Below are 13,833 nucleotides of genomic sequence, written 5' to 3' on the forward strand. Positions count from 1 at the left end.
AAAGGACTGAGTAAGTGGCCTGAAGGTTATATTCATCAACCATAATCACTAAGCTCTTCTCCATTATACTAGCAATAAAAAGACCAAGGATGCTAACATCTGGTACCTCCTCATCTATAACCTTTTGAACTGTTTATAAAAGGCTTTTTAATCCCAGAACAGAACAAAATTCTGTTGTTTGTCACTTAAAGATCTGGAAATTTCCTGTAAGATAAACTGCTCGAGCATGTTCAGAATAGATCTGGGCTGGAGAAAAATTTATATACTTCTTTTCTTTATCATAGTAAAGTGGACATTTGAAGAATAACACTTTTATACTACTTTGAAAATTGCAGCAAAGAGAAATGTATGTGTTTTTCAACATTATAACTCAAGATGGGAAGATTTAGAAGAAATGAGTATGTTGATTAAATGTGATAGACATGATCATGTAGATAATAATTGCATTTCTTATGCAAACAAAAATCTTGAATTAATTATCCTGGTGTCCGTATATAGCAAATTAAAAGTATTATAGTAAAAATAAACAAATTAAATAGATGTAAACTTATATATTATTAAGGTATAATGAATAATCATAACATTGACAAAGCACTTTAAAGTTGTTTAGGAAATCTTTTAAAATTAATTTAATTATAAACATTTGAGAATTGATTTGAAACTATTATAATATTTTAAGACACATTTTATAGGACAATAATTGTAATAGAATTGAAATTCATATAGAATAACTACATAAATAGTGAATGTGGGTTGGATTCTTCTATTCTTCTAATAACTTATTAAATAAGTGTTTATTAAATTTAGTAAGTGATAACACATGAAAGTTTACTAAGTAAACACAAACATTATTCTTTTCTCAAGAGGATTAGGTTGAAGAAAGTTTAGACAGAGGACTTAATATCATATTAAAGATCACTACTTAATTGTTGGTTTTGCTACATACCAATTTTGTACAGTAAACAAATTCCCCAAGATCTTATTCATAAAATTAGTGTACTACTTTTTCCCTCCTAGAGTTATTGCACATATAGAATGGGCATCACACAAAAGCCTCCTGTAAACTGAGGCAATTAGTATCTTTATGTGCTATCATGCCATTTTATATAAATAATTGTGTTAGAGAATAGGACATGTTTTAAAGGAGCCGTGGTAATAGAAGTAATGCAGAGCTAGAGAGGCAAACACTTTCCAATCAAAGAAGGAAAGTCAATGCTCCAAGAGGAAAGAACATTTGAGCTCAACCCCCAAGGATTCCATCTTATATTGACATCACAGTGACCACCATTAGGAAGATTAACCTGGGAGAAAGTTATTCAAATAGAGCTTTCTATATAATAAAGAATTACAGTCTATTTCACGTGGAGAGACGAAATTAGACTTGAAATAATATCACTTTCAAAGGATCAAGGGAAAATCTTGCACGTTCTGAGTAGGAAGATGCATACAAATTTGCATGGCTGTATGAATATAAGCTTCATGTGTCCTTAGAAATGGATTGACATGGACAAAGTATGAGTTGATTTAAATTATTTAAGAGGACTTTCCATCCTCTCTTTTGCATCACAAAAATCTGACAAGGTCTCAGAACATCAATGCTATTCTCAGACTAAAATATAATGTTCTTCATGGCTTGGACCTAGGCCACTTACAGATACGTAGTGGCTGTGTACCTTGGTTTTGTAGATCCCCTAAAACTTGAAACAGGAGTTGCTGTGACTTGTTGTCTGCTTTTGGACCCCTATCCTTTGCTGGGATTCCTTATGAGACATGATTTGCCAGGGTTGGAACAGATTGTCTCCAAAGGGGATCCTACTTGGGTCCAAACTATCAACAATTTTGTCAGATCCTCAGGGATTGAGGGCAAAGATTGGCAGAAACTATTGCTGGACTAGGATGGGCTCATGACTACACTTATCGTTGTGTGATACTGTTTCCCAAGCCTTACTTCACCTCCAGTTCCAAGATTATTTTTATAATTTTATTATTTTATCAATAATAATAATTAATCATTATAAATAATAATAATTAATAATATTATTATTTTATAAATTGCATTCATCCATTCATTCATTCATTCATTTTACATCTTAGTTGTAGCCCCATCCCTCCTCACCTCCCAGTCCCACCTTTTTTTCCTCTCCCCCTCCCTGTCCCCTATTCCTCAGAAAAGTGGAGCTCCCTTCCCATTCGCCACAGTTCATCAAGTTGTATTAGGACTTAGCATATCCTCTTCTCCTGTAGCGTAGCAAAACAGTCCCTAGAGTGGGAAGTAATTAAAATCTGGCAAGAAAGTCTATTTCAGAGAGAGCTCACTACATTTTTGTAGGGGGCCAAGTTCCAGTCCATGCATGGTTCTCGGTTGGTGCTTCAGTCTCATCAGGCCTCTGTGGGTCGTGGTTAGTTGGTCCTGTTGTTCCTGTAAAGCTCCTATCATCTCCAGGTCTTGTTCTCCTCCCCCTTCTTCTTCCCACAGCTCCCTACACATCACCCAATGGGGGGCTGTGAACCTCGGCATGTTTTGAGGTGCTGTTGATTATGTTATCAGTAATCCAAAAGACGTTGCTATATCTGTTTATCATACAGAAATCTTTTACTGCCTTTGACGAAGCAACAGACAGTTTATGAATACCTTCACACATTTATCCAAGGTGATGCTGTTCATGGTTCTTGGCTTAATCACATCCTTGGATGGATAAAGAGGAGAGACATGGAGAACTTCCTATTAATGTCCTATGAGGCTCTACAGAGGGACTTCAGAGGCAGCATGTAAAATGTATGTTAATGTTTTCCCAAACATTTGAGTCCAGAACAATTTGATTCTGCTGTCCAAAACTGTTCCTTTTCAATTATGAGAGAGAAAAGAATGTCTAGTATAACACTAAGAAATCTGGACGATGACTCTGTCTGCAATATATCGTGGCTAAGAAAAGGCATTTCTGCCAACTGGAAAAATCTCTTCACTGTGCCTCAAAGTGAAGCCTTTGACAACATCTATCAGGGAAGATACTGAGTCTGGATCCTGGTTCCCTCTCCTTGTTGGAAGACTTCAGGGTTTTGCTGTCTAGCCCTGAATGTACAACGACTCACTCTCTAGACCAGGTGGACCTCAAACTCAAAGATCTACCTGTTTCTGCATTCAAAGTACTGGGTTTAGAGCTGCGAGCTACCACTTCTTGCCTGCAAAAGACTGTACACCTTCTAAGAACTCTCAGTACTTGTGAGAACATTGTTCTGTGATTCTTTCATAAACTATACTGTATGGTGTTAACTAGTAGGTATATATTTAGTTAGTTCTCAATAGCATGTGGGGACAGAGCCTTGTCACTAACACTTAGCTTCTTCCTGCTCCTCGTCCTCCTCCTCCTTATTTTTATTTATTCTTCTCTCATAAAATACATCTCTACTGAAACCTCCCCTCCTCCCGCTTCCCTCTACCTCCCTTCTTCCCCATTCTCATTGCTCCCCTTTTTCCTTTAGAAAAGAGCAGGCATGCCAGTGATATCTATTAAACACGGCCTAAGAAACTACAATAAGACTAGGGAAAAACCCTCATATCAAAGTTGGATGAGGAAACTCAGTAGGAGGAAAATGATCCCATGATCAGGCAAAAGGACCAAAGATACACCCATACTCACGCTGTTAGGAATATTCCAAAAACCCTAACTAAACAGGCATAGTGTGCACACCACTCAGACTCTTGGTTACAGTTTTCACTTCCTCATGAGGAAGGATCTTGTAATATTTCTCATTGTACCTCTTTTAATTCAAAGTGGATAGAGACATAATATACAATAAGAATAAAATACATGTATTTTTATGTATCTATAATGCAAATATTCATGTGCAGACATATACATGTGTGCATATGCATTTTTAAAAAAATATCATATATCAATTATGTGTGTGTCTGTGTGTATGTACACATATATGTGTGTGTGTGTGTGTGCGTTTTTGTGTGTGTATGAGCACACATTCCACTGAAGCTATACCAGTGTGCTGGATCTGTTGGAACTGGGGATGAAGACAGCCTGTTGTAGATGTTTAGAAGCTAAGTTTGGTCTTCAAGAACAGTAGTACAAAGTTTTAACTGTAAAGCACTCTCTCCAAGTCAAAGTTATAATCTTCGTATCTCATGTACTTTTTTTAGATGTCCTACCTACCTATATTTGTCACATCAGCTGAGACATGGTTTGAACCACACAATGAGTCTGAAAGAAAATTGAAACTTTGGATAGTTAAATAGCAAAAAATGGTACATCTAATAAGGAGAATTAATAGAATCCTTATGTTATCCTTTGTTCAGAAAGATTCAATAATACCGAATAAAGATGCTTTTCAATTTTTTAGTTAGTAATTAGCCGCAGAAAAAATTAAAGTACAATCACATCACTAGAGTTCCCATTTGCTTCACAGTGTTTTTATTAAAATAACTTTATTTTATTTATTTGTAACCTTTCAGAATAATTTCATTTAATGTTAGACGATTTTGTGATTTCCCTAATTAATACTGTTTTTACAATAGGATAAATGTTAGTTTATCAAAATTCCATTTAAATTGTATGATTCTTTTTTCATTTTTTTATTTTTATTTTTTAAATAATTTATTCACATTACATCCTGATTGTTATCTCCTCATTTCTATCTTCCCATTCCCCCTCCCTCACTCTTTCACCCTAGTTCCCTCCCCCCTAGGTCAGTGACAGAAGAGAACCGCCTCCTCCACCATATTATCACAGTCTATCAGGTTTCATCAGGATAGCCTGTTTCCCCTTCCTCTGAGTGACACCAGTCTTCCTCACCAAGAGGAAGTGGACCTAGAAGGTCCAGGAACCCTACAAGAAGACCATCAAGGCTGGCAGATCTGGATCCAGGGGCCCTACACAAACTGCTGTACCAGCCAAGGACAATGCATGCAGTAAACCTAGACCCCCTATTCAGATCTAGCCAATGGACAGCATGTTCTCCACTGTTGTGTGGAGAGCAGGGACTGCCTCTGACAAATGTATGATTCTTAAAGGAATTTATACTACATATATTTTGGAATATCTCACACACACACACACACACACACACACACACACACACACACACACACACACCACACAAAAGATTTAATAGACAGTGTGATGGATGGCCATTGTTTCCAAGTAAAAGAGTCTTACAGCTAATGTAATTACACAAATGCTTATTTCATTACATTCTGTGTGTGGAATTCTTCAACAGATGCTATAAATGGTCAATTACTTCAGTGACTGGTACCACACTGTAGCCATTGGAACCAAATTTGGTCAATGTTTCTGTAAGCAGACCTCTGAACTTAAAGGCAGTAGTTGCCCTATCCACCTCTGTTCAATTAGTCAAATGCTAATTGACTTGGTTAAAACCATGTTGGCTGTCAAGGACATTTAGATTTATCTTGCCAAAGCTGCTGGTGACACCAATGCGATTCTGCTCTGCACAACATCTGCTTACAAAGCCTTGCAGATCACAGAGGTGTGCCACTATTTTGTTGTTGTTTTAGACAAACACTTAAAACATGGATGGACAAATCAGTTCAATAATTGCAGGAGACTGGCACCTTTACTTTTAGAAGCAATCCTTTCCTTTTTCCTCTGGTTATATTTGCTTTTAAAAATCTGAAAAGACAATCGACTGCTCCGATAATGAAAGAATTTTGCTCTTTAAATACAAAAGCTATTGACTTTGTCTCTGTTTCTGTACACAGGACAGAATTATTTTATCTTTACATGCTCCCCTTCAATCTGCAATTTTTTTTTTCTAAAAGAGGCACCTCACAGATGGTGGCCAGAAATTACATGATGGTAGGTTTTCCTGGAAAAAAAAAATGTTGGTTGCCTAGCCTTACTCACTGACTTGCTGAGTGATTCACCTTGAAGGGCCATTTTATTTGATGTTCTGCGACCCAGAGCCTTGACACGGCTGTAATTCCCAGAGAGCCTCTTGGCACTAGGAATCTGTCATTCACAGTCTCAATAGGCAGACTTACAGTCAAATTTCTCTCTTTTCTCTTCTGAAAGTTGATTTATTAAATAAAAATAACACTAAACACAAAGGAATTGCACATTCAACTTTGCTTTATATGTTATATAGTATTATTTAAAGTAATACCAGACCTGATTTATATCAATGTCAAGAAATTCATTGAGAGCAAAGCTTTTTATATTAAGTCATGAGTGATATTAGAATTTATACTGGATTGGAGGCTTTAATGGTTCTATCTGAAGTATATCTATACAACAATCTTTATCAAAGATTTATTTGCTTATAATAGATATATTTTCATTAACATTTTTTGAAAGGTGTCAACATGAATACCTGTATGAGGTATAAAAAATATTTGTGTGTGTGTGCATTCATGTACGTTAAACATGTGTATGTGGTGATGCACATATACCTAAATTTGTGGAAACCAGAGGTCAATGTAATATGTCTTCTTCGGGTGTTCTCCACCATCACTTTGGGTCTCTCAGTGAGCCTGAGCTCATCAGTTCAGCCAGACTAGCTGACCTACCTCATTAGTGTTAGGAGTAAAGGTGTTCATGTGAATCTGGTTCTCTTAATGACCTGTGGTTGAGAAGCATTTTGCCACCAGAAGTACCCAACACTACAATGAATTTTTAAAATTATATTGGAATCTAAGACAATAAAATAAGGTGTGCTTGACAACATTTAGGTTTTTACATGGGACTGGGCATTCAAACTCAGATCCTCTGCTTTCACAGTAAAATCTTTATTAACTGAATGGACTCACAAGCCCCTATTTTATGCATTTAAATAAAGTTGTAGACAGTATAACGACCCAAATGTACACATACTAAAATATAGTCTTCCATGAGATAGATTGTAATAGCTTTACTTTAAGAGAGCAGTAACTGATTTTATGATATTAGGTAAATACATTACTGCACATTCTGTTGAGGTAAGAACCAAACACAAATAATCATTTTAGCCTTTTGGGACATGAAGTAGAGAGAGACGCAATCTATTCTTAAAATTGTGATCCTTCTAACAAGCTAATTAAGCTCATTCATTTTGAGTTTCTCACCAGTGGTGTCAAAGAAAAAGTAGGTGATGACTGTAGAGATAAATTAGCAATTACTGAAAAGAGTGACAGGTAAGATCCAAAATAGACCATAGTGAATACACACACACACACATGCGCACACACACACACACACACACACACACACACAAACACATTTAATGTGTATATATGTGTGTGTAACATATACATATGCATACAGGTCATTATATTGGTAAATAAACATAAAAATCTTTCATTTTCCATCAAAAAATCTTACATCTTCATTTAATATGTTAATGTAGTATTATGTATACATATAAGTACATAACAATGTGACAGTAGCTTATGAATGGTGCACGGAATTATGGGAAATAATCTAAAGCTTAGATTTTCTTCCTTAGCTCAATGTTGTCCTAAAGTAGAATAAGACTGGTGTAACCAAATAATAATATTTTAAAATTTTAGACTCAGAGTCAATCAGACTTTATTAATAAGAATATTTAAATATATATTAATGATTTCGCCAAATTTCTGGCTAATAAGTGGTAATTATTTGTATTCCAATGCAACGTCTTTGATAAATGGGTTTCAAGACTTGAAGGGCTGATTGAAAACGTTACTACTGTTCAGTTTCTAAATTTGTGAAAAATGGGGACATGAAATCTCTGTTAATCTTAGGAGAAAGTGGCTCATGAACAAGAAAAGCCAGTAAGTTGGAGTATAAATCTTTGCCCTATAACTTTTCAAAATCTGATCAAACAAATTAATCTTTCATCATGTCTTACATACAATGGATACAGTACCGGGGATGCTGGTTCATTCCATCATTACAAAGATTAATATTGTTAAGATTAAAGATGATATCTAGTTCAAGTACACATCTGTACATCATAAAGAGAAACCCATCATAGTGCTCATGATGCCCACATCGATATGGGTGTCCACTAGTCCTTAAATGTAATTGTATGCACGCTGAGTTTTGGGAGTCTTAGATCAGAAATACAAGTATACTCTTGTACAGGTTGGAAAGCCCTGGAGAGCTACAACATCCAGATTCATGTGAGGGTTTTGTTGTTGTTGTTGTTTGTTTGCCTTGGTATTTTGTTTTGTTTGTTTTGTTGTTGTTGTTGTTGTTGTTGTTTTACTTGCTTGCTTTTCCCTCAGAGTTGGAAATCAAGGAGAAGACATAAAAACATCAAAGTATACACTGTTATAAAAAGGTGACCAAATATCACATGATCTACAAATGGTGCCAATGCTTATCACTTTCAGCCAGTGCTTTATTTTGCTTTATCTCTCACCTGTTTCCCACTGCAATGAGGTGTCGCATCTCGCTCGACCAGCAAGTTCGTCTCCAAGCAGTTTATTCAAGCTCTTCATGCAAGCAACTCCACCGAACCACACCCATCACGCACTAATAAGGCATACTCTCATCCAATCCATTCACGCCACGTCTCACAACCTCATAGGTCCAGGAAGGCGGAACTACCGCAGGCAGCGGGCTATATCCAAATAAGGACTTGTTTGTTTTCTACAGAGGCAGCTCTGGCGATGTGCCAGGGGCCATCTGAGGGTGCGGTCCTTAGGGGCTCTCCACAATGAGGACTCCTGACAAAAGAGCTACAGAACCAGAAGTGCTTCCCTTGGTTTAGTGATTAGAGTTTCACATATGGGACATTATCTCAGGCAACTTAATGCTCCCCTCCATGTGGTTGCAATTGTCAGTCTGCAGCGATCATGTTTTTCCTACAAAGCTTCAGATGTCTCAGTATCATAAAGCAGAGCTATGCAATGGATTTTAATACTTTTTAATAGAGCTCAGGGTACTTGGGCGTGGGTGTGCGCACACATGCAATGTTTTCCCTAACAGCAATAAATGAAATCATTACGCACTGCAACTAACAATTGGAAGCTTTGGTGAGGACTGCTTGCTTCATGAATAAGTTTATTTCCATAATTCAGCTGAAACACAAGTGTCCTGGAATCTTACCTTGAGAGTGTTCAAAGAAACAGAACACTTATGATAATTTAAATTTTATATTATTGAAATAAACAGGAAAACCAAAAAGAGGTAACTTCCATAGGCATCATAGAGAAGAAAATTTGGTACAACAGAAACAATTAAATGATAAAATTGAGGAAAAGAAAGGAAAGTTGAAAATATGTAAACAGTGAGGTAGGTGGGTCAAGTAAAAATTGAAAATGAAATTGACCTTATAAATAGGAAATCAGCACAAGTGTAGCATCAGCATTATTTTACTCAATGTATACAGGCCTCAGTTTCCCTTCTTCATACTAGATTATGTTTTTAAAATCCACCTGTGATTCTCCCATGCTTCTCTCATCTAGAGTTTCAATAGGATGTCCTCCCTTCTGTCCTAGTTTCCTGGTAAGTGAAGGCTTTCATGAGACATGCCCCTTGGGCATCCTAGAAACCTACAAGTAGAACATTATGATAGGCAGATTTGGGCCCAGGGGTCCCACTCAAACTAAGGCACCAGCCAAGAACAATACAGGCGGTAAACTTTAAACCCCTTCCCAGATCTAGCCAATGGTCAGAACAGTCTCCACACTTCAGTGGAGAGTGGGATCTGACTTTCTCACGTACTCTGGTGCCTCACATTTCACCATGTCCCCTGGAGGGGAAGACCTGGTGGCACTCAGAGGAAGGACAGCAGGTTACCGAAAAGAGACTTGATACCCTATGAGCATATACAGGGGGAGGTAATCCCCCTCAGGAACAGTCATAGGGGAGGGGAGTAAGGGGAAAATGGGAGGAAGGGAAGAATGGGAGGACACAAAGGATGGGATAAACATTGAGATGTAACAAGAATAAATTAATAATAAAAAATTAAAAAAAAATCCACCTGTGATTGAAATCTTTTTTCTTCAAGCTCTTAGCCATATAATACGGCCAGATTTTCATTTAGTTTGAATTAAAGATGTAGGCGCAATATTTAGACCATTGTTCTTTTACATTTTGATTAACTTTGATTTATGAATGTGTGAGGAAAAACAGCACCACAACAGAAAAGCAAAAGGATGGCTCAAAATGTCCATATATTTTATTTAGACAATCTTCAGTCAAGGTTGCAGAGAGACATAACATTTGCTCTTCATCAGTGTCAGTGGTGATGTCTTCATACCTTGTGGTGACAACAGTCATATTTCATCGTTACACTGACCTTTGGAGGATTGCTCATGAAGCATTGCTTTGGAAGTGAGGATGCCTTACTTTTTGAAATTTGTACATGTGTCTCAATTTGTTGTCATTTTTTCAAAGCCTGTCAGTCATCATAGATGAAAGACAGAGCAGACGCTCTTCTACAAGCACATGTGCTTTGCCATCCTCTTGCACTCACAACTTTTCTGTTGCTTATAGCAAATTTACCGTATAATTTTGAAGCAAGATATTAAAAATGGCATGAATTACTCATTTTTTGTAATGTAGGAGTTTTTAAGCAGGTTAACTTTGTTTTTATATATTATTCTGTCAAGCATGCTATATTGTTGTTTATAATGTTATTTCTCCATAAACCAGATAATCAGACAAAATTAAAACTTTCTCAATTTCTCTTTGAGAATTTGGAAAGCATATTTGTTAGGATGAAGGTAAATCAGAACTCAAAATATTAGGAATAAGAGGCTGTTTAAATATAAAATAATATTGTGCTTTTGTGCATAGAAAATTTAGAATAAAATGATTGTTCTCCATTTGTTGTCTATACATACACACATAGTTATATATGTGCATATGTATTTATATTTGTACATGTATCTATGTTTATGTATACATGTATATGCATATGTACTTTGCCAATAACTTGCTTTTTCTAAATGTCATTTTGTAACTTATAATTGTCAGTATAGATGTAGAAATGAATTCTTATTTTTTATTAGTCTGTGGGGATTAAGACAATGTGCTGAACTGTGTATTATGCTAAGTAATCACAGATTTTTAATATTTATCCGTTTCCAGTAAAGGAAATGTTTTTCATGTAGCTGAGAGCTACTGGCTTTCATAGACTATTCTTCCCTTTCTGCTTCCAATCCAGAACCTGTAAAAGTTCACATGTAATCACAAGAAAGCTATTGTCTCAAGTGTTATAGAACATCATGAGTTTTACCTGTGATTAATTAGCTTTCTGATCTTAGTAGTGTACTTGGACCTTGCCGGAAATTAGCATCCTACACTTGAAAGTTGGAAAACTGTAAAGGTATTCTGTTTTAAAATCATTTTACAGCCTGATCCCAGCCCTGCGCCTGCTCTTATTCCCAGTCCCACTCTCGTGTGTCATTCCCACCATTCCCCTTCTCCTCAAAGAAGGGGAGGTCCACAAGGGGTACCAACCCACTCTGGCACACAAAGATTCATCAGGAATAAGCTCATCCTCTCCCACTGAGGCCTTACAGGGCAGCCCAGCTAGGGGAAAGGGATCTAAGGCAGGAACCAGAGTTCATGTCAGAGACAGCCCCTACTCCTGTCATTAGGGGATCCACATGTTGACCAAGCTCCTTATCAATTACATACGTGTAGTGGGGTCTAGGTCCAGCCCACGCATGCTCTTTAGTCACTGGAGCGAGGACCAAGTGTGGGGAGAGTAAAGTGGGAGGCCCAGGAGATAGAATGGAAATTGGTGCTGGGGTCATCTTGGACACAGGGGAGCCTGTATGAAGTCTGTAAGGGTGACTGTAGCTGAGGCTCCTATCCTTGAGGGTTAAGAAGCCTGAAGTTGCCACCTCTTCTATCCAAGTGGAACTTTCATTGTGGGAGAGGAACACCAATCCACCTGGATTAGGTATTCTTCTTAAATTTAAATTTATACCATATATGCCAAGCTAGAATTGGTTATTCAATCATTGTAATGTAATGTTTTAGAGAAACACAGAGCTTTGAAATATGGAGCGTTTGTTCATAAATATTCTCTTCCCAGCTTTCCCAAAGCTCCGAGGCTCCAGAACCTCTTACAACAACCCAGAATTCTGGTTGACGATGAAGTCAGTCTCAGAGCAGACTGAGTACCAGACTTTGACATGGACCATAACAGAATATAGAGGAACATTTATTTTTATTACAGACTTTTGTACTCTAGGCACATAGGAAAAAAGTATATGTAATTTAAAATAACTAAGCCTAAGTATATAGTCATATTGTTCTTTTACTTTAACTTAGGTAAATGGATCATATTTTTACTTTAATTAAGATAGTTTTTCTTAATGGGGGAAATAGCCCAATTCCTAATGTGCTTCCTGTGTAAGTTGTTTAGTATCTAAGTTTGATTCTAGACAAACATGTTTTGAAATAAATCAGGTGATGGCACTTGGCTGGTGAGGCAGAGACAGGGGACCTGTCAGCCTGTGGTTCTGTTAGTGTAGCTGGGTGAGAAAAGCATACATCCCAGTGAAAGAACCTATTTAAAAATAAAAGAAAAAAAGAAGGAAGAAAATAAGAGGATCTGTGCCACAGGAATAAGAAGAAAGGAAGGTAAGGATCAAGGAATAGAGAGAGAGAACAAGGGAGGGAGGAAGAAGTGAAGGAAAAAGAAAGATGAGAATGTGGGAGGGTTGAGAAGACAGGGAAGGAGAAGAAGGGGAGAGACATAGAAAGAGACAGATGAAAAGAGACTTTTATTCTCTTAATGTGAACCTGATTTATGTATTTCTAGCTCTCACTTTGAAGAAAGCTGACTTCTGCCCGTCATAAAATTACATTTAATTTGTGTATTAACAATTCAAGATGGATTAGGTGATAGTTTACCTTCTGATAATAAGTAAGGGAAATCTATATCAATTAATTTCAATTAACAGAGTTTGTGTAGTTCAGAAGACTGTAATAGGCCATAGAGTAAGGGACACACATTATTATGCTATGCTACATTTTGCATTTATCAGACAATACTTTTTCACATATGCCTTTTTATGCACAGAATTTGCAGGAAGGTTCCCCAAAAGAATTTGAATAAGAATTCTTCAGAGGGAATGGGTTGCAGAATATTAACATTTAAGCCTCTTTTAATCCCTGAGTATCAGTAATATTTTTTCTTTTGAACAGGGTACTTTATTATTTTCAAAGAAAGCAAAACTGAGCAGGTAGCAAGGGAGGCATAAATATGAAGCCTTTGAGTAATTACAGATTTCCAGTCCTGTCACAACTTATAACAGTCTAGCTACAGGATTTAAGATATAAAACAATTTTCCATGGCACAGAACAACATGAATACTTTTCCATTAAGTAAATTTTCATAACCACAGTTTTATAAGATACATGTAATTTCTATTGGCTTTTTGATGGTAAGACTAATTTCTAAAATTAAAATTTTACCCACACTATGAAATTTAACCAGTAACTATTTATTACCTTTTGACATATGCCTTTCTATGTCAAAACACTGGTGCTTTTTGCAATAAGGTAAAATGTGAGACAGTTAAGTTATAGTAAGTCTGACAAAGAACATAAGGAATCACCTATATTTCAGCACCTGAAGAAAGATAGCTAAGTATTCTCACTCCTGAAAACTCTACTTATTTAATTAATTTTAAATTTTTTCTTTATAATACCACTATGGAGATATAAGATATATTCTTCATCTATCATGAAATTTACAATTTAAAAACAATTAACTATTTTTTAAACATTGATTTTATTGTACTGACAATGTGACTAAATTTTAAAATATTTACATCAACTCACAATTTTCAGCCATCATTTTTCTTGGTCCAATCTTTCCAGACACCCACCTTTACAAGCCCAAGGCTTGTGTAATTTCTGTCTGTATACCATTGCC

The sequence above is a fragment of the Acomys russatus genome, chromosome 22 (genome assembly GCF_903995435.1).
Source record: "Acomys russatus chromosome 22, mAcoRus1.1, whole genome shotgun sequence".
In the NCBI taxonomy this organism is placed as follows: Eukaryota; Metazoa; Chordata; class Mammalia; order Rodentia; family Muridae; genus Acomys; species Acomys russatus.